Here is a 24,751-nt window from a genome sequence, read left to right on the forward strand (position 1 = left end):
TAGAAGAACACTCCGTAGAGGACACATGGAAGAAAGGGAGACAAGGCACTGTGCCTAACACAAGTTAGAGGGCAGCACCTCTGAAAAAGGAAAGGGGGGGATCTAGCAAACTACACAAATACACATTTTTATTGTTATAATTTTATTACTATAATCATGTGCTTCTGGTTCAACAGCTTGCTGCTAAGTTGCTTCAGTCGTGTCCGACTCTGTGCGACCGAATAGACGGCAGCCCACCAGGCTCCTCCATCCCTGGGATTCTCCAGGCAAGAACACTGGAGTGGGTTGCCATTTCCTTCTCCAATGCATGAAAGTGAAAAGTGAAAGTGAAGTCGCTCAGTCGTGTCTGACTCTTCATGACCCCATGGACTGCAGCCTACCAGGCTCCTCCGTCCATGGGATTTTCCAGGCAAGAGTACTGCAGTGGGGTGCCATTGCCTTCTCTGAGACCTGTCCCAGGCCCCACTATACATGAGGAGCAGGGTTTGGCTTGGTGGCCTCCACTTACCTCATGCCCCACTGCCTTAAATAGCTCTGCAGTACCTAACATTTCTATTCTTCAGACATTTCTGTGTTAAATACTAATAAAAGCTTACACATCCACAGGGAAATCAAAGTAAAACAATTCTGGTTTAACAGAAATAATCTAGTAATAATAAAAATTCAATTAAGCACACTAACGGTTCTGGCTGCTACCATAATAAAGGTACATAGGAACAGGGTTTTTTTGTCTTCACTGTACAAAAGCAATATATACATGTCTTAGGAGCCTGGTCGGGATCCAGCTTTTTATTTTCCTGATGTGTTATTCTGCTGTTGCTGCTCCACCAGGGCTTACTGAAGGCGCATCCGCTTCCGGGAATAGTGCTGCCAGTGCAGAATTTGCTGCTCATCAATAAATTTCGCACACTGAGCATTCACCAGCTCCTTGCTGAAGTGTTCGTACTGGAGCAGTTCTAACGTGTAAACACTGAGGGTACTTTAGATACTTGGCATATTCTGGTTCTTTCCAGTAAAGCAAGTACTTAAGATAATTAACAAAAGCTTTATCTTTGAAGTAACCTCTTCGGGCAAGAAAGTTAAGGTAATTTGGGTTGGCTAAACACTGTACAAATTCCAACTCCAACTGTAACCGCAGTCGATTTCAAGCATCATCTGTCTCCATAGCGACGGCCGCCGGCCATCACCAGCAGACACTCTAAGTCCCCCGCAACCCCACACAGCCAGGATCGGAGAAACAGGGAAGGTGAGGCTGTGACTAAAACACATATGGTCAGATTATCTTCCATCTTCCTTTCCTCTCCTCTTTTACCTCCTCCTCATCATGTTTTTTTCCTTGCCTTTCTGTTACCTACAAATTTATGAAGCTCAGTCTTTTGATTCATTTATGACTCTTTGACATTTTGTGCTCAGATTAAGACCTTGTTCAGTATGTATTGTCATATTTTCTTATATGTAATTGTTTTTCTAATTCTGGAAATTTTTAAAATATTTTAAATTGTTTTTCAGTAATTTAATGATATTTCTAATCCGAAATTGCTTTAATAAAAGGAAAATTGTTTAAACTTCCTCATGTTTCAAATGCATCAGTTCAATTCAGTTCAGTCGCTCAGTCATGTCTGACTCTTTGCGACCCCATGAACCACAGCACACCAGGCCTCCCTGTCCATCACCAACTCCCAGAGTCCACCCAAACTCATGTCCCATGAATTGGTGATGCCATCCAACCATCTCATCCTCTGTCACCCCCTTCTCCTCTTGCCCTCAATCTTTCCCAGAATCAGGGTCTTTTTTAAATGAGTCAGTTCTTCGCATCAGGTGGCCAAAGTATTGGAGTTTCAGCTTCAACATCAGTCCTTCCAATGAACACCCAGAACTGATCTCCTTTAGGATGGACTGGTTGGATCTCCTTGCAGTCCAAGGGACTCTCAAGAGTCTTCTCCAACATCACAGTTCAAAAGCATCAATTCTTTGGTGCTCAGCTTTCTTCACAGTCCAACTCTCACATCCATACATGACCACTGGAAAAACCATAGCCTTGACTAGACTGACTTTTGTTGACAAAGTAATGTCTCTGTTCTTTAATATGCTGTCTAAGTTGGTCATAACTTTCCTTCCAAGGAGCAAGAATCCTTTAATTTCATGGCTGCAATCACCATCTGCAGTGATTTTGGAGCCCACAAAAATAAAGTCAGCCACTGTTTCCCCATCCATTTGCCATGAAGTGATGGGACTGGATGCCATGATCTTAGTTTTCTGAATGTTGAGCTTTAAACCAACTTTTTTCACTCTCCTCTTTCACTTTCATCAAGAGGCTCTTTAGTTCTTCTTCACTTTCTCCCATAAGGGTGGTGTCATCTGCATAATACATCTTAAATGCTTTACTTCCCCCAAGTTAACTCCTCAGAGACACATTTAGCATCTCAAATCATTCTCTAAGTCTGGTCTGAGATGTCATTAAGAAGAGCTCTCTGGGGAAGGCAGATGGCTTCATACTTAAAGTCTATTCTTTTGGCGATGCTGGAAATTCAGATATGCTCCAGGTAAAATTTCTCCCATAGGAAGTCCTCATTCCAATGTCAAATTCTCAGAATTTCTAAAGCTGAATAACTGCATCCAAATCTCCTCTCTGCTGAGTCTTTATTATTGATTTCTTCAGCATACTGACTTCTTAATCAAAGCCTTTCTACTGTCAAATAAATCTGCCTAGAAAGTATTCAAATCTAAAGAAAACTACTCAGTATATATATTGGTCAGGATGAGCTAGTCTATGCTACAGCAACAGATAACCCTACAACCTCATTTCATAACACACTGAAAGTTTGTTTATAGCTCACATCAGGGTAGGCTAGTCAACTCTCCTCCAAAAGATAATTTGTGGACTTTCATTAGGTACTCTACTAGGAATGTATGAACTCTGTAGTCCCCACGAAGAGAGAGGGAATAAATGCAATAAAAGGTCAAACACAAAAGTGACTTAAATCTTTTCTGCCCTCATTCCATAGCCTCAGCTTAACTGCAGGGGAGACTGAAAAATACAGCTCTCAAGTGGGTCCAGAAAGAGAAAATTATGTGGCATTGTCACTGCCACACACTATAATCATTGATCACATAAAGCAAACATGGAATTTCAGAACCACAAACTCTATAAGACATATAATTAAATTTTCCCTGACTCTGAATTCCCAATGATTTTCCTGGAGCCTAGAAAGATAGAAGAAGCAATGTATTGATTCATACTGATATACCTACCTACCTTTATTCATTCACCCATACATTCACTCAACAGTATTTCTTTTATACAAGCAAAACCATATCTGATTTTTTCCATGTGATAATATTCATATATTGTATATAAATGGATATGCACTTAGTATAGAGCCATCTCAATCGTTTTAATAATAATAGCTATTCACTGTACTTCCTATTAAAAGGCAAGTTGTCTCCAAAGAACACACTTAAATAAGTACATTTTTTAACACATTTGTAGTCATATATACCCAATTCAGATTCCTAAAGGCAAACAAAATTGTTAGGACCTAAAGCCAAAAATTAATGTTAGTACATATATGTGATCATCAATTCAACCAAGATGACTGATATGTATTTTCTATCTGGCTTTGTTCTGTCCTAATTGTTTAACTTTAGTTATCTTTTTGTATATGTATTTTATTATAAGAATTTATTGTATATTTAGCAGCTAGGGTACTGCTTATAGCAACTGTCAGATCTAGAAGTAAAAATAAAAGCAAAAGCTGTAAGGAAAAGAAGAATGATTGAGAAGGACAAAAAAAATTAGTTTCAAAAAGTGAGAGAGGAAAATAAGGATAAAATAAAGTTAGTAAAAGAAAAAATACAGATGGACAAGCGGACATTCAGAGAGGAAGGTACGAAGGAGCCTTTAGAAGATGGGATGATGTTTTCAAATTATGTTTCCAAGGCCAGACTATCACTGAAATCAAAACAAAAAAAAACAGAAAACTACAGACCACTCTCATTTGGGAAATTACTCCCCAAATCCTAAATGAAACACTAGCAAATAAAAGAGGGTAATATATTAAAGAATGATATTTCATAAACCAGTGAAACTCATGCCACAAAAAATCCAATATCTAGATTTCTTGAATATCTTAGTATCTCCAATACTTAGAAGAGCACTTTACACTGAGTAAACCTGTACTAAACTGATGAATAAATGCATGAATAGTGAAAATCTTTGAATATAATTCATCATATTAATAGATTCAAGAAGAAAAATTATACAATCATCTCTACAGATGCCAAAAAAACACTGATAAAATTCAGCATACATTCCTGATTAAAAAATAAAAAAGGAACTCTTGATAAAATGAGATCCTGCCTTAACACTGTTATAGATAGGTAGATAGAGAAGCAACTAAAAACTCATAAGGAGCAATAACAAAATTCATTAAGGTGATCCTACCATTTTACTACATAAATCAATGGTTTTGAAATATACAAATAATTATTTTAAAATATGATAGAAAAAATACCTAATTTATAATAGTAATAAAAAGATACAATACTTAAGAACATCTTTAATAGATAATGTGAAAAGAAAGTGAAAATCACTCAGTTGTGTATGACTCTTTGTGACCCATGGACTACACAGTCCATGGAATTCTCCAGGAATACTGGAGTGGATAGTCTTTCCCTTCTCCAGGGGATCTTCCCAACCCAGTGATTGAACCCAGGTCTCCTGCATTGCAGGTGGATTCTTTAACAGCTGAGCCACAAGGGAAGCCCAAGAATACTGGAGAGTGGGTAGCCTACCCCTTCTCCAGCCAATCTTCCCAACCCAGGTGTTGCAGGCAGATTCTTTAACCAGGTATGCTTATACTTAGGTATAAGTAGATTACCCTGGGAACACTGCTATATGAGCCTCAGGAAGGTAGCCAGTGAGATTAATGTATGTATGTGTGTGTGTGTGTGTGTGTGTGTGTGTGTGTGTGTGTATATATATATATATAATGTGTCACCACAGATTCAGCTTTGGAGTCAAACTCATAAGATCAAGAATTGGAGTTGCCTAGTTTTCTATATGAATGGCATAGTCTTGTTAGATATTAATTAAATGTATTAATATCATTCTGTAGTGAGGTTCAGTCTGTATTTCAAACTTCCACAGTGATGCATAGGAGACTATCACAGTAGTGTTAACTTGCCACAAAATGTTTACCTAGAAATTCTAAGTAAGCCTTGATCCATTAACTATACAAGCTGGGAAATAAATTTTGTAACACTGAGTCAGGTATCAAAGCATCACGGAATTTCAACAATAACTTTGTTACAAGAATATCAAACAAATCTTAGTCTGCGCATATACAATTACTTCAGTAATGAGGTCAATAAAAGCCATTTCTATGGAAATCTTCTTGAAACAAGGAAGAGAATGAACCCCTCAGAAATCTTCAAAATCAAGACACCTCTCATAGCAGTATTCCTTCAGTCTTTACCATTGTTGCTATCTGGTCCAGGAGTTCTCTTTTCTACATTGTCTGCTGTTGTAATTCTGAGGCTGCATAAAGTGCTTGGCATATAGTAGGTAAAAAAAAAATCCCAAATCTTTGCCTACTGAAACTAGTTAGAATATGATGACAAAATTTTGCTTCTTCAAGAGCAAGTCTCATAAGTCCATGATTTTCCATTGCCAGAAGTTATGCTAAGCACTTTATATTCATTCACTATTTACATTCACATATTATTCTCTAAACCACCCTGAAAAGTAATTATTATTATTTCCATCAGACAACTGAAAAAATCAGGCTTGAAGAGGTTGAGTAACTTGCCCAAGGGCTTTGTCATTGGAAGAACTGATGCTGAAGCTGAAGCTCCAGTATTTCGGTTACTGGATGTGAACAGTTGACTCATTGGAAAAGTCCTTAATGCTGGGAAAAATTGAGGGCAGAAGGAGAAGAAGGCATCAGAGGATGAGATGGCTGGACAGCATCACCGGTGCAATGGACATCAACTTGAGCAAACTCCAGAATGTGGTGAGGGACAGGGAGGCCTGGCATGCTGCAGTCCATGGGGTTGCAAAAAGTCAGGCACGATTGGGCAACTGAACAACAATTTACCCAAACATACACAATGAAAGAGACAAAGTTTGAATTTCTGCTCAAACCCCTAGGCTGCTTCTCCACTCAGGTATGTATAGGACTAACAGCTATCCATAATCTCACAGCCAACCTTTCCCACTTCAAGTACATATATTAAAGAGAACAGGCAAGGTGACACACAAAAACTCAGAGATAAGCCAATTTATATAAAAGAAACCTTTTGAATATTTATCAGGCCATTTAGAAATGCTGACACTCCCATCCTAAGAATGCCTCTGGTATTCTCTTGCATCATTGCATTAATGATTAACTTTTACTTCTGAATTTCGACAGCAAGGAAATAAATAGGATGTCTCCAGAGCCCTAGCATGAACATCACTCCCTGAAATTTCGCCCTAGAGGGAGAGGTCCACAAGGGCAAACTGTCTTCCAAAGGTTTATATGCTAGTCAGTTCTTATTTTATGGTCCTTGTTATTTTCCTAAACTAGGTTATATAAGGAAAATTATAAAAATTGTTATCAAGTAACTCTAATATTCTGTTTTGCATTATTAAAGGTCAAAGGCTTAAATAGATACCTTCTGGCTTCTACATTTCATTTACTTCTTTAAAGAAAAAAGTCACAGAAAGAGGTTTCTGTGTCAGCACCCAGAGAGAATGCCAGGGAGGACTACAGTCAAAAAGATACACTCTCAGGTCTTACCGAAAGACAGTTTTCAGTTGTTAGATACATTCTTCCACTAAGCTATAATTTCACTCGTGTACTGTCTTCAAGTGTGTGGAAGAGTAGACACAGACAACAGGAAAATGAGAATCTGAGGGGGCTGGTGCTTAACAAAGTTTTCTGTCCTTAGACTTAGCCTCTAATAGCAATTAATCTTTTGCAAAAGACCATTTCAATGCCTTCAATTCTTTTTCAGTGACAATATATTTGCACACACAGGTCTTTTAGTGTAACTTTAGTGACTGAGGTAAGGAGGTTTTAGAAAGAAAACACTTGTTTCATTGTATATTAATAAAGGTTAATGCATATCTCAACTTTTTCCTGACTTTTATAATAAAAGTGAACTTAAGTAGGCAGTATAGTTAAATCATCCACTGCCTTCAAGGGATATATAAACATCAATTTTCTGGCACCTCATATTTGCCAATGAAATCACATTAAATGGTAAAACATTAGCTCTTTTAGCTTTCACTTGCTTCCTCCAACATAATGATAAAGTACTATATCACTTAGTCTGCTCCTTCCTGCTGCCAAATTCATTTCTGAGTCTCTGGCAGGACTCAAAGAATGTACCTGAGGTGATTACTAATAAGTTTTGATTATTAAAAATTAAACCTTCTTACATTCATTTTTCAGGACAACAGTCAAGAATCCCTGAGTTAAAGGCAACCCCTTGATCATCTTAACCTTGAACTGCTCATTCTGAAGGCTGAAGAACTATCTCACAATCTGGGCATTTTAATAGTGATGTAAATTACTGACTCTAAAGAAATATCCAACTTTTAACAAGAGGCAGCTGACTATATCCTGGAATAAATTAGGCTCAATGTTAATCAATAAGAGAGAACCAATATGATTCAGAATTCACTCTCTGCATCACATGTATCTTCAGCAAAGGTGGTTTTTATCATGGTAATTGGCATGGACTGGGTGAATAGATTTTAGGCTAGATGGACAAAAACCTTAACAGAAATAACCACAAATAGCAAAGCCGACCTCAACATAAGTGTTAGATATTTAAACTTTTGTGATATCTTAGGAAAGGCAGGAGATTCCAAGATATTAATACATATTCAAAGATGTTTACTTTCTTCTCCTATATTCATAGCAAGAACTGGTAATCAGATTATGTAGTAGAAATCATCAAACAAATTTTCGTTTCTGTTTCGACATTAATTGAGTGGCCTTGTGGGAAGTTACTTAAGCTCTCTTGCATAAGTCTATTTGGTTGTAAAATTATTCTACTTTACTATATCTTCTACTTCCCCTTACAGTTATAAAACTTCAAAATTCTGCAATAACTAATTATGAAGCATGAAATACAAGATCTTTGTTTCATTCACTGCTGAATTTGAGCATTTAGAATTGTGCCCAGCACTCAGTAAATTCCCCATAACTATTTCTTCAATGAGTATCAGCATACTTAAGTGTTTGTTGAATGAATGCATATATAAAGTACATATCATTTCAATTTCTTACTGGCTACTTTATTATTTACATACAGAGAATATGTTGTGAAAAATGTTTTTGAAAACTCCTGAAGTACAATAAGTTAAAGTTCATAGTATAAAAAAAAAAGAAGTTAAAAAATAAGGACAGTCCATTTTCTAATTTTTTCATTCCACAAAATACCCAGAGATTAATAAATCAGCAGCCACATGTAATATAACAGATTGAGATCAATTATATATAAGATCATGTAAGACTATAAGACCAGATACCATAAAACTGATAGAGGAAAGCACAAGTAAATCATATTTTGACATAAATCCAAAATGACATCTTTTTTGAATCTGTCTCCTAAAGCAAAGCAAATAAAAGCAAAAATAAACAAATGGGACCTAATCAAAAACTTGTGCACAGTGAGGAAACCATCAACAAAATGAAAAGACAACCTACTAAATGGGAGAAAACATATGCAAATGTTATGATTTATAAAAGATTAATATCCAACATATATAAACAGCTAATACAACTCAACATCAAAAAAAAAGTCCAGTTAAAAAATGGACAAAGAACTGAACAGATAATCTGCCATAGAGGAAATGCAGATGGCCTATAGGCACATGAAAAGATGCTCAATACTGCTAATTATCAGGGAAATGAAAATCAACACCACAATGAGATCTCACCTCACACCTGTCAGGAAGGATGTCATCAAAAAAACACAAATGATAGATGTTGGCAAGGATACAGAGAAAAGGAAACTCCTGCCCTCTGTTAGTCAGAATGTAAGTTGGCACAACCACTATAGAAAATAGTATGGCGGCTCAGATGGTAAAGCGTCTACCTACAATGCGGGAGACCTGGGTTCCATCCCTGGGTTGGGAAGATCCCCTGGAGAAAGAAATGGCAACCTACTCCAATGCTGTTGCCTGGAAAATTCCATGGATGGAGGGACTTGGTAGACTACAGTCCATGGGGTCGCAAAGAGTCAGACATGACTAAGCAACTTCACTTTCACTTTCTCAAAAAGTTAAAAATAGAGCCACCATATACTTTGGCTACCTCATGCGAAGAGTTGACTCACTGGAAAAGACTCTGATGCTGGGAGGGATTCGGGGCAGGAGGAGAAGGGGACGACAGAGGATAAGATGGCTGGATGGCATCACTGACTCGATGGATGTGAGTCTGAGTGAACTCTGGGAGTTGGTGATGGACAGGGAGGCCTGGCATGCTGCGATTCATGGGGTCTCAAAGAGTTGGACACGACTGAGCGACTGAACTGAACTGATGACCCACCAACTATCCTCCTCGGTATACAGCCAAAAGAAACCAAAAGCACTAATTCAAAATGACATGCACTTCAATGTTCACAGCAGCATTATTTACAATTACCAAGACATGGAAGCAACCTAAGTGTGCATCAACAGATAAACAGATAAAGAATATGTGGTATATATAGAAACACACACGCACAACAGAATACTACTTGGCCATAAAAAAGAATGAAATTTTGTCATTTGCAACAACAATGGATGGAACTGAAGGGCATTATGCCTAGTGAAATAAGTCAGATAGAGAAAGAAAAACTGTATGATATCACTTATATGTGGAATCTTAAAAATACAACAAACTAGTAAATATAACAAAAAAGAAGCAGATTCATAGATATAGAGAACTAACTTGCAGTTACCAGGTAGGAGGAGGAAAAATAAGGAGTATTATTAGGGTAGGGAAATAAAAAGTAAAAACTATTAGGTATAAATAAGTTACAAGGATATATTTTACAACATGTGGGATATAGCCAATACTTTATAATAACTACAAACGGAATATGACCTTTAAAAGTTATGATTCAATACAATGGAGAAAAGACAATCTCTTTAACAAGTGGTGCTGGGAAAACTGGTCAACCACCTGTTAAAAAATGAAACTAGAACACTTTCTAATACAATACACAAAAATAAACTCAAAATGGATTAAAGATCTAAACGTAAGACCAAAAACTATAAAACTCCTAGAGGAAAACATAGGCAAAACACTCTCTGACGTAAGCGCAGGATCCTCTATGACCCACGTCCCAGAGTAATGGATATAAAAGAAAATATAAACAAATGGGACCTAATTAAACTTAAAAGCTTATACACAACAAAGGAAACTATAAACAAGGTGAAAAGGCAGCCTTCAGAATGGGAGAAAATAATAAGCAAACGAAGCAACTGACAAAGATTTAATCTCAAAAATATACAAGTAGCTCATGCAGCTCAATACCAGAAAAAAAAAAAAGAAACGACCCAATCAATAAATAGGCCAATGAACTAAACAGACATTTCTCCAAAGAAGATATACAGATGGCTAACAGGCACTTGAGAAGATGCTCAACGTCACTCATTATCAGAGAAATGTGAATCGAAACCACAATGAGGTACCATTTCACGCCAGTCACAATGGCTGCTATCAAAAAGTCTACAAACAATAAACCGTGGAGAGGGTGCGGAGAAAAGGCAACCTCTTACACTGTTGGTGGGAATGCAAACTAGCACAGCCACTATGGAGAACAGTGTGGAGATTCCTTAAAAAACTGGAAATAGAACTGCCTTATGACCCAGCAATCCCACTGCTGGGCATACACACTGAGGAAACCAGAATTGAAAGAGACATGTGTACCCCAATGTTCATCACAGCACTGTTTACAATAGTTATGGCACGGAGGCAACCTAGATGTCCACCAGCAGACGAATGATAAGAAAGCTGTGGTACATATACACAATTGAGTATTACTCAGCTATTAAAAAGAATGTATTTGAATCAGTTCTAATGAAGTAGATAAAACTGGAACCTATATACAGAGTAAAGTAAGTCAGAAAAAAAAAAAAAAACACCAATACAGTATATTAACACATATATATGGAAATTAGAAAGATGGTAATGGTGACCCTATATGTGAGATAGCAAAAGAGACACAGATATAAAGAACAGATTTTTGGACTCTGTGGGAGGTGAGGGTGGGATGATTTGAGAGAATAGTATTGAAACATATATATTACCATATATGAAATAGAGCATTAGTCCAAGTTCAATGCAAGAATCAGAGCACTCAAAGCTGGTACACTGGGATGACCCTGAGGGATGGGATGGGGAGGGAGGTAGAAGGGAGGATCAGGATGGGGGATACACGTACATCCATGGCTGATTCATGTCAGTTCAGTTCAGTTCAGTTCAGTTCATTCACTCAGTTGTGTCCAACTCTTTGCGACTCCATGAACTGCAGCACGCCAGGCCTCCCTATCTATCACCAACTGCCAGAGTCTACCCAAACTCACGTCCATTGAGTCGGTGATGCCATCCAACCATCTCATTCTCTGTCATCCCCTTCTTCTCCTGCCCTCAATCTTTCCCAGCATCAGGGTCTTTTCCAGCGAGTCAGCTCTTCGCATCAGGTGGCCAAAGTATTGGAGTTTCAGCTTGAACATCAGTCCTTTCAATGAACATCCAGGACTGATCTCCTTTAGGATGGACTGGTTGGATCTCCTTGCAGTCCAAGGGACTCTCAAGAGTCTTCTCCAATACCACAGTTCAAAAGCATCAATTCTTCTGTGCTCAGCTTTCTTTATAATCCAACTCTCACATCCACACATGACCACTGGAAAAACCATAGCCCTGACCAGACAGACAATGTATGGTGAAAACCACTACAATATTGTAAAGTAATTAGCCTCCAATTAAAATAAATAAATTTTTAAAGTTATGATTCACTGTATTGTATACTTATATAATATATAGCAACTATACTTCAATATTTTAAAAATCAATGAAAATTGGTGAGTGCTTGAGGAAAAGAAAAAAGTATACAAAGAATTTTTTAGAAAACCTTTGGTTCTTTGGACAAATATTTCCCGGACTTCTAAGTTACAAAACACGAAATTCTAAAATTTTAAAACTAGATATTCAGACATCTAAACTTCAAAGGAATCTGACCATGGGCATATCTGTTTGACTTCCACTATTCATATGCCTAAATATGGACTTCAGCTTGAAATTAGGAATACATGGTGACTGTAAGAGAAATACATTTTTTTCAAGCTGAATGAGTTAGTTTCTGGCTAAATGAGCTGATCTTTTGAGTTAAATCATTTGTATTTGTCTACCTGAAGACTGGAACATACCTTCTAAATATTGGTTTAAGTAGAATTAATGCCAATCTTTTGTTGCTAGCAATATATAATTATACATTCGTTTTCTACATAGAGCCATTTCGTGTTTGTGATCATTAATTGCATTAATCACAGTACTAAATTCATTGCTATATTTCACAATACAGAAATAAAAATTAGCTTAACAATCCTTTGAAGAACCTGTAATTTTTACTTCTAATCTGTCTTCTTTAATCTTATTTCCTTGCTTCCAAACAAGCTGAGGTCTATGGACTTTTCGAAGGGTTCTCCTTATGTGTCTTGCATCTCCTGTCTCTTCACTGTGGCAGGAACCCCTCTCTCTTCATTCCCTGCATCTCTTCACTTTCCTCACTCAATTACAGCTCACTGGCCTCTATGCTGTTCCTCAAGCATGCCAGGATGCTCCTGACTGATGGTTTTGCATTTACTGTTTGACTTTTGCTTTTTCCTGGAATGATCTTCCCACCAGATATCCACATGACTACCTCCCGTCCTGCCTTTAAACCTTCTTCAGTGGAAACTGCTCAATGGGACTTTGCTAAAAGCTATTTATTTTTGCAAACTGCTCCCCATATCTTACACTTACCCTGCTCTACTTTTTCAAAGCATCACATTCTAACAAACTAAATAATTTACTTTTTATTTTGTTTGTTGTTCATATTTTCTCTCTGCTCCCCTACAATGAAAGCTCCATGAGGGCAGGGAGCCTTGTCTTATTTCCTGATGTATTTCAAAAGCCTAAAACAGTGCCTGACATTTAAAGTGAAAGTGAAAGTCGCTCAGATGTGTCTGACTCTTTGTGACCCAATGGACTATATAGTCCATGGAACTCTCCAGGCCAGAATACTGTTCCCTTCTCCAAGGGATCTTCCCAACCCAGGGATCAAACTCAGGTTTCCCACCTTGCAAGCAGATTCTTTACCAGCTGAACAGACTCTCAACATATATTAGTTACATGAAAAAGCATCTCATTAAAATAAATTCTTAGAGTGAAACTTCTTAGTCAAAGAGTAGGCAAATCTCAAAATCCAGATGCTTATTAGTAAATTAATAATTAAATTAAAATACTTCCTGCAAAGATTGCCTAAGCCAACAGAAATGTATGGTCTTAAAATAGAAGTGCTTTAACACTCTGCAGAGGACTCACTTCCTCTCAACTGTTACTCCTCTTATGAACACCAGCTACAATAATGTACAAAACTCCATCACTGAGGAGCAACAAACATCTTCCAGCTTTGATCTACTAACCCAACAAAGGTGCTTAAAAATAAAAGGTAAGGACAGACCATCACTGATCTGGGGCTTCTCGGGTGGCACTAGTGGTATAGAATCTGTCTGCCAGTGGAGAAGACGCAAGAGACGTGGATTCAATCCCTGGGTGGGGAAGATCCCCTGGAGTAGGAAAGGGGACACTTGCCTGGAAAATTCCATGGACAGAGGAGCCTGGCAGGCTACAGTCTAGGGGCTGCAAAGAGTCGGACACAACTGAACACACACTGATACGGATGCAATAGTTATACCCCAGATGTTTTATTCAATGGACCTTCTCATATGCGCAAAACCGAGAGAACACTGTCCTCACCTGCCCTTTCAGATTGTATTCATTGCTAGTTTAGATATACCTGGTTCCAAGCTAGGATCCTAAATCTTATCCTGGAGCCAGCCCTCTGCTAACCCATCTGCCTTGTCTGACACGGAGGCCTCTTTTTGTCTTTTTTCCTCCATATTGTTCTGACAATAGAAACAGTGACAGACTTTATTTTCTTGGGCTCCAAATCACTGCAGATGGTGACTGCAGCCATGAAATTAAAAGATGCTTGCTTCTTGGAAGAAAAGTGATGACAAACCGAGACAGCACATTAAAAAGCAAGACATTACTTTGCTAACAAAGCTATGGTTTTTCAAGGAGTCTTGTATGGATGTGAGAGTTGGACCATAAAGAAAGCCAAGTGCAATTGATGCTTTTGAACTGTGGTGTTGGAGAAGACTCTTGAGAGTCCCTTGGACTGCAAGGAGATCCAACCAGTCAATCCTAAAGGAAATCAGTCCTGAATATTCATTGGAAGTACTGATGCTAAAGCTGAAGCTCCAATATTCTGGCCACTTAATGCAAAGAGCTGACTTATTAGAAAAGACCCTGATGCTGGGAAAGATTGAAGGCAGGAGGAGAAGGGAACTACAGAGGACGAGATGGTTGGATGACATCACCAACTCAATGGATATGAGTTTGAGCAAGCTCCAGAAGTTGGTGATCAACAAGAAAGCCTGGTGTGCTGCAGTCCATGGGGTTGCAAAGAGTCAGACACAACTGAGCAACTGAACAACAACAATAACAATTCCTCTGACACTCAGGAGGTGGGCCTCTAAATTCAGAGCACCTATGATCTCTCTTTCTATAGAATCCACGTTCTATAATCTATCATGCTAGCTGACCTGCCCTCAACAATTATACTCCATATTCAAACAACTATAAATAAAATATAAATGGAAAAAAAATATATATATATATGTAACACATAATTTATACATAACCCCAAACTGTATGTGTCCCTACTGTCCTTCCCAGTCACAGTAATTAACACATATATCTACATCTCCTTCTCCCTGTTCTTCCTAAGCCTAATTCCCATTTGACATTCACTGCATATTTCAGAGTCCTTTCTCTACTTTAGCATCTCTCTCATTACTGAGAAAAGTCAAACTTGCCCTAAATTGTTGTTTACTTGTTTTGACTCTTTGAATCAGTGAAGCAATGAAACAAAAACTCTACTCTCTTTTTCACATGCCAAGTGGTACCCCATCTTTGCAAGCCTCCATACATCTTGTGTTACATCATGCAAGAGTGAGCTCAATGTGAGATGAACATTCATCTCACAAATATTTTAGTGACAGAGTCAGCATAACTGCCACATTAATCCAACCAGATGCACAGATTCAAGTAACCATTAACTCCCTGATGTGCTACAATCCAGCACTGCCGTATTTTTTCTCAAAGCATATCCATACATTAGGTACCCCGCTTCACCATCCTACACTAACTCCATCACCGCAAATTCCATCCCAACCTCCCCTTTCTCCAAAAGAAAGCACAAACTAATACTGATTTAGTGGATCACTTCAGATTCCCTTGCTATTTTCACTTCTAAGTCTCCCTGAATGTAAGTTCACCTGCCCTTGTCTTATCCTTATGGCATCTCTGTTTTCTGTTAATTCCTGATCATCTTTTTACAAAGGACCCACAGCCAGACTTAAGGGTGATAGAGCTGGTTTTCCTTGTTCCCCTTTCACTTACCTTCTCTGGCTTCCAGGCTGCACCCAGCTGCCTCAGGTAGCCCACATTCTAGAACCTCCACTCACCCCTCCCATTTTAGATGATACTATTTCTATAAAAGCCTTAGGTCAAAGACCCCTGGTTACACCAGCACCACCATCAATCTGTGACCTGTAACTCTTCTATGTAAGATTAGAAACTTCAGACAAGGAAAACAGATCACAAATTACCAACAAGCCGGGGTCTATTTGGGATAGGTGGGATAAATCATATCAGAAACAGACCCTCTGACTTGATAATATTCAAATTTGTTTTTTTTTTCTTTACAGATATAGCCCAAGTCTCCCTGCTCTCATTATTATATCTGAAAACTGAGATTTTGAATGCCAATAAATTATCTTTTCAAACTTTTCTCCTGGCTAACAATATGTGCTGCAGTGATTAGAATTTTATATCATCTACTTAGCATAGGCTTGCAGTCACTGGGTCCTGGCTGCACAGTTACTTAGTTTGCACAGCTCACTGGCTGTGAGAACTTCTGCAAGTTACCTAAGTGTTCTTAGACTTTCTTTCCTAGTGTAAAATGGAAATAGTAACTGTAGCCTTTGGGTATCTGGTCACAGTTTAATAACAGAACTACATATAAATGTGTAGGCAGAGTTTAGATAATGCAATAAGGAAAAATGCAGTGCCCAGGGTTACTAATGGCAGGAGTATTATTCCTGGGCCCAAGAGGCAAAAGAGGAGCAGCTACCAGAACCAGAGAGCTGAGGGAGATCTTGGTTAGAGAAAAGTAGCCAACCCAATATAACAGAGCAGGCAGAGAGCTGGGCAGACAATACAATGACACCACTCTCCTTCCTTTTCCCAGATGCTACTGGCATCTTCCATTGGCTGAACTCAACTGGAAGCCAGAGGGTAAAGGAATCCAGTAGAAACTTCCATGAGTCAGCCTCTGGAACACTGGAGTAGGAAGTAAAGGGTGAGGCATGGATCTGGAGGGGAAGCAGAAGAGATCCATCCCAGGACATATTTTCTCCTTATCATCCATTCTGACCATTTATCTGGGTGAAAAAAAAAAAAAAAAACATGTCCTCAATATAGATGACAAACCATTAGCTATTATATTATTGCCGAATGAGGCCAGACTCTCACCTAAAGTATAAAACATTAGCACTCTAAATGGAAGAGTACAGAGGGAGGCAGGAAAAGAAAAAACTAATTAACGTGAAATTTAGGTGCTATGGTCACTGCCTTTAAAAATAGCCATGAAGCTGTTAATCACCACTTCCTTTTCCACCACCAGTTTTGTTTAACTTACCTTCTGCAACACCCAGGGATAGAAAGTGTGACTCAGCCTTCATTTATGAGCCCTAATTGGTGCAAAGCTATCGAGTTGTCACAGTTTTCCACTGACCATGACTACTGGGTAAAATGAGCACTAAAGAATGTCCAAGCAGACCCCCTAGGTTACAGAAACAGCCCTCTTTGCCCTGATCACGGAGCAGCATCCCACCTCTTCCTTGGTATCCGGGCTCATTCACTCTGGCAGGTACAGTGACCTCTTTTTCTGCCTGTTGCTTTGATGCCAGAGTATCCATGGAGCTGAACTTTCAGTTCAAGACTATGACTGGGTTCTCTAATGGAAGCACTTCTCCATTGGGCATTTCTCTCCTGGACTTCCAATCCATCAAGCTCAAAAATACGTACATGGGAAGAAAAAAAACTATAGCATGTCATTTGGTGTAAATGTGAGAAAGGTGACTCTAGCCTCCCAAAGCTTTCATTCCAGAGCCCCATATTTTGACTAAGGAGACTAACATATGTGGGCTAATGGTTCAAGGTAAACACCACTGTCTGTATATATACCTATAGCACTGAACCTTATAGGGTGTTGTATCAGAGCTGGTAATGTGACTGTTCCTAGGTCATGAGGGTGAGAGGTAAAATCAAAGAATTCTCTGAGCACAAACCCTTCCCTGCCCTTTCTCTGCTGTAAAATATGCCCCAATGGGGGAGGAAATGTTTTGTGGAACAATGTGGTCATGGAAACAGCACTCTGTGAGTCTGTAACTGGTGATGCAGGAAGAGGCACTGTGGTCAGGGGGACAAATCTGTCCCAGGATATGTGTCCACTCTGATGGGATCAAAACACTGCCTCTTCAATGCTGAAAGAGGACTGACATAGTCAATGTATCGCCACATGACTGTAAGGGACACCTGGGGAATGATACCAAGTAAGAGATCAGCCCTGGTGAGGAAAAGACCATGTTTCTGAGCTCATGCAGAACTTCCAGTATGGCTGTCATTGCCGTATTTGCACATAGATTCAACACAAGATGGAGGAAGAGGCAGATGGACAGCCATCTTGCTATGCTGGTTACTGAGGGCTTCCTCCACTGCAGGTGCCCTCAGGTGGCATGGAAGGGAGGTCCCTGTGCTCCGTGCCCACTGTGAGAGGAGCATCACACACCTTGCTCTCACACCTCCTTCCTAACAGACTCCAGCTCTGGCCTGGAACCATCTGCTCCATAACTAGAGGGGAGAAGGAACTCTTCTTCAAAGTGGCCACTGAGTCTTTCTGACTTTCCACTCATTTCAGAGTTCAACATTCAAGTACTTCATTTTCCCCTTATCTCATTCCTTTGACAAGAAGTTTGTGAATATCCAATCTTAGAATCTCACTTTAAGAAGAATGAATTCTAGGGCACTCTCAATCCAATGACTTTATCAGTCAAGGCACAATCAAGCTGGGTAACTAAGGAGAATTAAAGAGATGAAGGGAGGGGCTTAAAGCAAGCAACAAGGAATGAATAAATACTAATATAACCAAAGGAGGTGGGATCCAGGAGGGAGAGGTATCAGGGAATGACAAGAATACTTAATTATATGCCAAGCCCTTTATTTGTTTCACCTTATACAATCCTCACAACACAAAGCAGACATCATTATTGTTTTGTAAGTGGGAGCCTCAGAGAGTCAAGAGCAGAAGAAAATGGCAACCCACTCCAGTACTCTTGCCTGGAAAATCCCATGGACGGAGGAGCCTGGTAGGCTACAGTCCATGGGGTCACAAAGAGTCAGACTCGACTGAGCAACTTCACTTTCACTTTCAGAGAGTCAAGAAGCTTGCCCAAAGTCCACAGCTACCCAGCAGGAAAGCCAGAACGTGAATCTAAGAATTTCTGACACCCCAGCCCCTGTCCTTTCCCCTGCCTCATCCCTCAGCAGAAGTACTAGAATCTCTTCCCTCCTGGTACAGACCCACTCCCTGCTTCTTTCCTTTCTCTGTCTGGTTTCTTTACTGACCCTTTTCCCATTACTTAGTTGGTTCAATCTAAACTGCCCAGTTAAATACTAACATCTCAATTCCTTCCTTTCTGCTAGTATTCTGCTTTGGCCTAGGCTTTAAAGAAGACCCAGAAAATAAAGTCTCAGATGGAGGCTTTTTCTCAGAAACATCTAAAAATCATATTAACATGTTTAACAACATCTAATAATTGTATAAAGACCACACACACAGTTACTTGGTCATTCACTGTATCAAAATGTCTTAAGGTTCTACTATTGTTATGTATGTTTTGTGTAAAGGAGGATAAATTAGTGAATAAATCCCTGCCCTCATGGGGTTTATATTCTATTAGGTGAGGGAAATGTTAGGGAGGAAGCAGACAATAAATAAAATAAACACAAGTACACACATGGTGTGTTAGATGGTGATAAGTAGGAAAGACAGTGGGTGGGGGAGGGAAGAGGGACACCTGTGAGATGGTGGTGTTTCAACAAAGCCTGAAAGGGAAGAGGTAGTCCACGTATTTAGGTGGGAAGAGCATTTGGAGACAGCAAATGCAGAGGTCCTGAGCAGGGAACACACCAGACATCCATGAGAAATAGCAAGGAAGCTAGCGTGGCTGGAGGAGTGATTCAGTGAGGGCCTTGTGAGATAGTCAAAGAGTCAATAAAGGCCAGACTGTGCAATGCCTTATAGCATTAGGAGTTTGGCCTTCACTCTGAGACAGGCAGGCATAAAGGCTGAAACCAAAAAGGAACATGATCTGACTTCCTTTTTAAGAGACTCACTCTGGCTGTTTATTAGAATGGATTGCAGAAGTACAAAGGCAGAAAGGGAAAGATCGGTTAAAAAGCCATTGAAAATACACACACACTCCAATCTACTGATAGGAATTTAATCATCTGTTCCTTTTCTCATTTAATAAATATTTATTTGGGGATTCATTATCTGCAAAGAAATATAACTGATAATGATATAAACCTTCTAGTCCACTGCTACCCCTAACCAAGAAAAGGAGACTGCAATAAACTGAACATTTGCATCCTCCCAAATTCACATGTTGGAACTTTATCCCAGTATGATAGTATTTGGATGGGGCCTTTGAGAGGTGACAGAGTCATAAGGACAAGAGCCCTAATGAATGGGACTACTGCCCTCATAAAAGAGGCTCCAGAGAGGTCACCTGAATCTTCCACCATGTGAAGACACAGCAAAAAGAGTTCACCAGGAAGGAGCGTTCACCAGACACCAAATCTACCAAAGCCTTGATCTTGGATTTCACAGCCTTCAGAACTGTGAGAAATAAATGTGTTGTTTTATAAGTCACCCAGTCTTTGGTATCTGTTCAGTTCAGTTCAGTTCAGTTCAGTTCATTTGAGTCTCTCAGTCATGTCTGACTCTTTGCGACCCCATGAAGAGCAGCACGCCAGGCCTCCCTATCCATCACCAACTCCCGGAGTTCACACAAACTCATGTCCATAGAGTCGGTGATGCCATTCAGCCATCTCATCCTCTGTCATCCCCTTCTCCTCCTGCCCCGAATCCCTCCCAGCATCAGGGTCTTTTCCAATGAGTCAGCTCTTCACATGAGGTGGCCAAAGTATTGGAGTTACAGCTTCAGCATCAGTCCTTCCAATGAACACTCGGGACTGATCTCCTTTAGGATGGATTGGTTGGATCTACAGCAGCCCAAAGGACTCTCAATAATCTTCTCCAACACCACAGTTCAAAAGCATCAATTCTTCAGACCTCAGCTTTCTTTACAGTCCAACTCTCACATCCATACATGACCACTGGAAAGACCATAGCTTTGAAAAGATGGAACTTTGTTGGCAAAGTAATGTCTCTGCTTTTGAATATGCTATCTAGATTTGTCATAACTTTCCTTCAAAAGAGTAAGCATCTTTTTATTTCATGGCTGCATGAAATCACATCCTACAGTGATTTTGGAGCCCCCAAAAATAAAGTTTGACACTATTCCCACTGTTTCTCTATCTATTTCCCATGAAGTGATGGGACCAGATGCCATGATCTTCATTTTCTGAATGTTGAGTTGTAAGCCAACTTTTTCACTCTCTGCTTTCACTTTCATCAAGAGGCTTTTTAGTTCCTCTTTACTTTCTGCCATAAGGGTGGTGTCATCTGCATATCTGAGGTTATTGATATTTCTCCTGGCAATCTTGATTCAAGCTTATGCTTCTTCCAGCCCAGTGTTTCTCATGATGGACTCTGCATAAAAGTTAAATAACCAGGGTGACAATATACAGCCTTGATGTATTCCTTTGCCTATTTGGAACCAGTCTGTTGTTCTATGTCCAGTTCTAACTGTTGCTTCCTGACCTGCATGTAGGTTTCTCAAGAGGCAGGTCAGGTGGCCTAGTATTCCCATCTCTTTCAGAATTTTCCACAGTTTATTGTGATCCACACAGTCAAAGGCTTTGGCATAGTCAATAAAGCAGAAATAGATGTTTTTCTGGAACTCTCTTGCTTTTTCGATGATCCAGTGGATGTTGGCAATTTGATCTCTGGTTCCTCTGCCTTTTCTAAAACCAGCTTGAACATCTGGAATTTCGCGGTTCACATGTTGCTGAAGCCTGGCTTGGAGATTTTTGAGCATTACTTTACTAGTGTGTGAGATGAGTGCAACTGTGTGGTAGTTTGAGCATTCTTTGATGTTGCTTTTCTTTGGGATTGGAGTGAAAACTGACCTTTTCCAGTCCTGTGGCCACTGCTAAGTTTTCCAAATGTGCTGACATATTGAGTGCAGCACTTTCACAGCATCATCTTCCAGGATTTGAAACAGCTCAACTGGAATTCCATCACCTCCACTAGCTTTGTTCGTAGTGATGTTTTCTAAGGCCCACTTGACTTCACATTCAGTTCAGTTCAATCGCTCAGTTGTGTCCGACCCTTTGCGACCCATGAATCACAGCACACCAGGCCTCCTTATCCATCACCAACTCCCGGAGTTCACTCAGACTCATGTCCATCGAGTCAGTGATGCCATACAGCCATCTCATCCTCTGTCGTCCCCTTCTTCTCCTGCCTCCAATCCCTCCCAGCATCAAAGTCTTTTCCAATGAGTCAACTCTTTGCATGAGGTGGCCAAAGTACTGGAGTTTCAGCTTTAGCATCATTCCTTCCAAAGAAATCCCAGGGCTGATCTCCTTCAGAATGGACTGGTTGGATCTCCTTGCAGTCCAAGGGACTCTCAAGAGTCTTCTCCAACACCACAGTTCAAAAACATCAATTCTTCGGCACTCAGCTTTCTTCACAGTCCAACTCTCACATCCATACATGACCACTGGCAAAACCATAGCCTTGACTAGATGGACATTTGTTGGCAAAGTAATGTCTCTGCTTTTCAACATGCTATCTAGATTGGTCATAACTTTCCTTCCAAGGAGTAAGCATCTTTTAATTTCATTGCTGCAATCACCATCTGCAGTGATTTTGGAGCCCCCCAAAATAAAGTCTGACACTGTTTCCTCTATTTCCCATGAAGTGATGGGACCGGATGTCACATTAGATTAATCCAAAGGGTCTATTATTTACAACCATTATAAAGCACACATATTGCCTACTAGGAAGACCTGACAAAGCCTTGAAAGAATTTTTGCCTCCTTAATGCTTATCAAAGTAAAGACACACAACAAAAGAGACCAACTTTCTGGATTGTCGCACAATCAGTTTATTACATTTGATATTGTTCTCAAAACTGCTGCATGTTTCTGAAGTAAAACTGTAGCATTCATAGAAATATGACTGCAGCCCTTAGAAAAGACACAGATAATATCAGCAATTATTTTTATTGAAAGAGGAGACTTCCATGGAATTCAAGAAAGAACTGCAGTCATTGTTACTATTATAAAATATACAAAAACATTATTCAACGTTTTTACATCTTAAGATTCCAGGAAAAGGAGTTTGTTTTTAAACACCACTAAGATGATCTGAAGGCTCAAAGCTCCACAGTAATCCTGATGCTGCCTAGGACTGAGGTTACACAATAAGAATTTCTAATTAGAAGGCAAGCAGAACAGAGAAGTGTGAAGCAGAGTCGCTGGGTTTTTTAGCTTTGGCAGGTTTGTTGTCTTGAAGCACTGACTTTAGAAACTGCACATATGTTCACTGCTCCTGGGATCTTAAGAAGTTGAAACAGATCATCATTTCTATTGTGGTGTCCTCTGGTTTGAGATAAGAGGCTGTGGGAAGGGAAGAAATAAACAACATTCTGGGAAGAAGTATGATGCTGCAGGTTGAATACCATCTTTTCACATTGACGCCTTGTTAATGAAATTTCCTTTCTCATCTCTCCTCAACTGGCTCATGTTTATTTATCCCTCAAGACTCCTCTTGGGCACATCTGCAGCAATTTTCAATGAACACTGAACCTCCTTGAACCTCTCTAGAATCTTGTGAGTCTATCTTATCACTTACCATAAACTGTGTTTGTCTTGTCCATTAGAGTATAAGCCCCTTGATGAAAGGCATCCTGTCTTACTCATCTTTGTCATCATAGAACCCAGTCTAGTATTTAAAAAATAATGTGTTCAATAAATGTTTTCTATAGGATTAACAACTTAAATCTAAGGGCTGACACCACAAAACTCTCAGAAGAAAACATAGGGGGAAAAAAAAGAAAACATAGGAAAGAATCTTCTTGACACTGATCTTGGTAATGATGTTTTTTAGATGTGACACCAAAAAGCACAAGCAACAAAAGCAAAAATCAACAAATGTAACTACATCAGCTGAAGAGCTTCTGCACAGCAAAAGAAACAATGGAATAAAAAGACAACCTACAGAATGCGAAAAGATATTTGCAAATCATATATTGGATAAAGGGTTACTATCAAAAAATATAAAGAAATCATACAAATCAATAATAACAAATTTAAAATCTAATTTAAAAATGGGCAGAGGAATTTAAGAAATACTTTTCCAAGGAAGATATTCAACAGATAGGTGAAAAGATTTTCAACATCACTAGTCATCAGGAAAAGACAAATCCAAACCACAAAGAAATATTACCTCACATACATTCAGTTCAGTTCAGTCAATCAGTTGTATCTGACTCTTTGCGACCCCATGGATCACAGCACGCCAAGCCTCCCTGTCCATCACCAACTCCCATAGTTCACCCAAACTCATATCCATCGAGTCGGTGATGCCATCCAGCCATCTCATCCTCTGTCATCCCCTTCTCCTCCTGCCCTCAATCCTTTCCCGAATCAGGGTCTTTTCCAATGAGTCAACTCTTCACATGAGGTGGCCATAATATTGCAGTTTCAGCTTTAGCATCAGTCCTTCCAAAGAAATCCCAGGGCTGATCTCCTTCAGAATGGATTGGTTGGATCTCCTTGCAGTCCAAGGGACTCTGAAGAGTCTTCTCCAACACCACAGTTCAAAAACATCAATTCTCCAGCACTCAGCTTTCTTCACAGTTCAACTTTCACATCCATACATGACCACTGGAAAAACCATAGCCTTGACTAGATGGACTTTTGTTGGCAAAGTAATGTCTCTGCTTTTCAATATGCAATCTAAGTTGGTCATAACTTTCCTTCCAAGGAGTAAGCGTTTTTTAATTTTATGGCTGTAGTCACCATCAGCAGTGATTTTGGAGCCGCCAAAAATGAATTCTGACACTGTTTCCACTGTTTCCTTATCTATTTCCCATGAAGTGATGGGACCAGATGCCACGATCTTAGTTTTCTGAATGTTGAGCTTTAAGCCAACTTTTCACTCTCCACTTTCACTTTCA

At 39.4% G+C, this 24,751-nt stretch overlaps 1 pseudogene; it reads right to left on the reverse strand.

Moving 5' to 3' along the window:
* Positions 1 to 722: 722 nt before the first annotated feature.
* Positions 723 to 1,180, reverse strand: LOC120857003 (annotated as a pseudogene).
* Positions 1,181 to 24,751: the final 23,571 nt, after the last annotated feature.

This window comes from Oryx dammah, unplaced genomic scaffold, assembly GCF_014754425.2.
Source record: "Oryx dammah isolate SB20612 unplaced genomic scaffold, SCBI_Odam_1.1 HiC_scaffold_28, whole genome shotgun sequence".
Lineage (NCBI taxonomy): Eukaryota > Metazoa > Chordata > Mammalia > Artiodactyla > Bovidae > Oryx > Oryx dammah.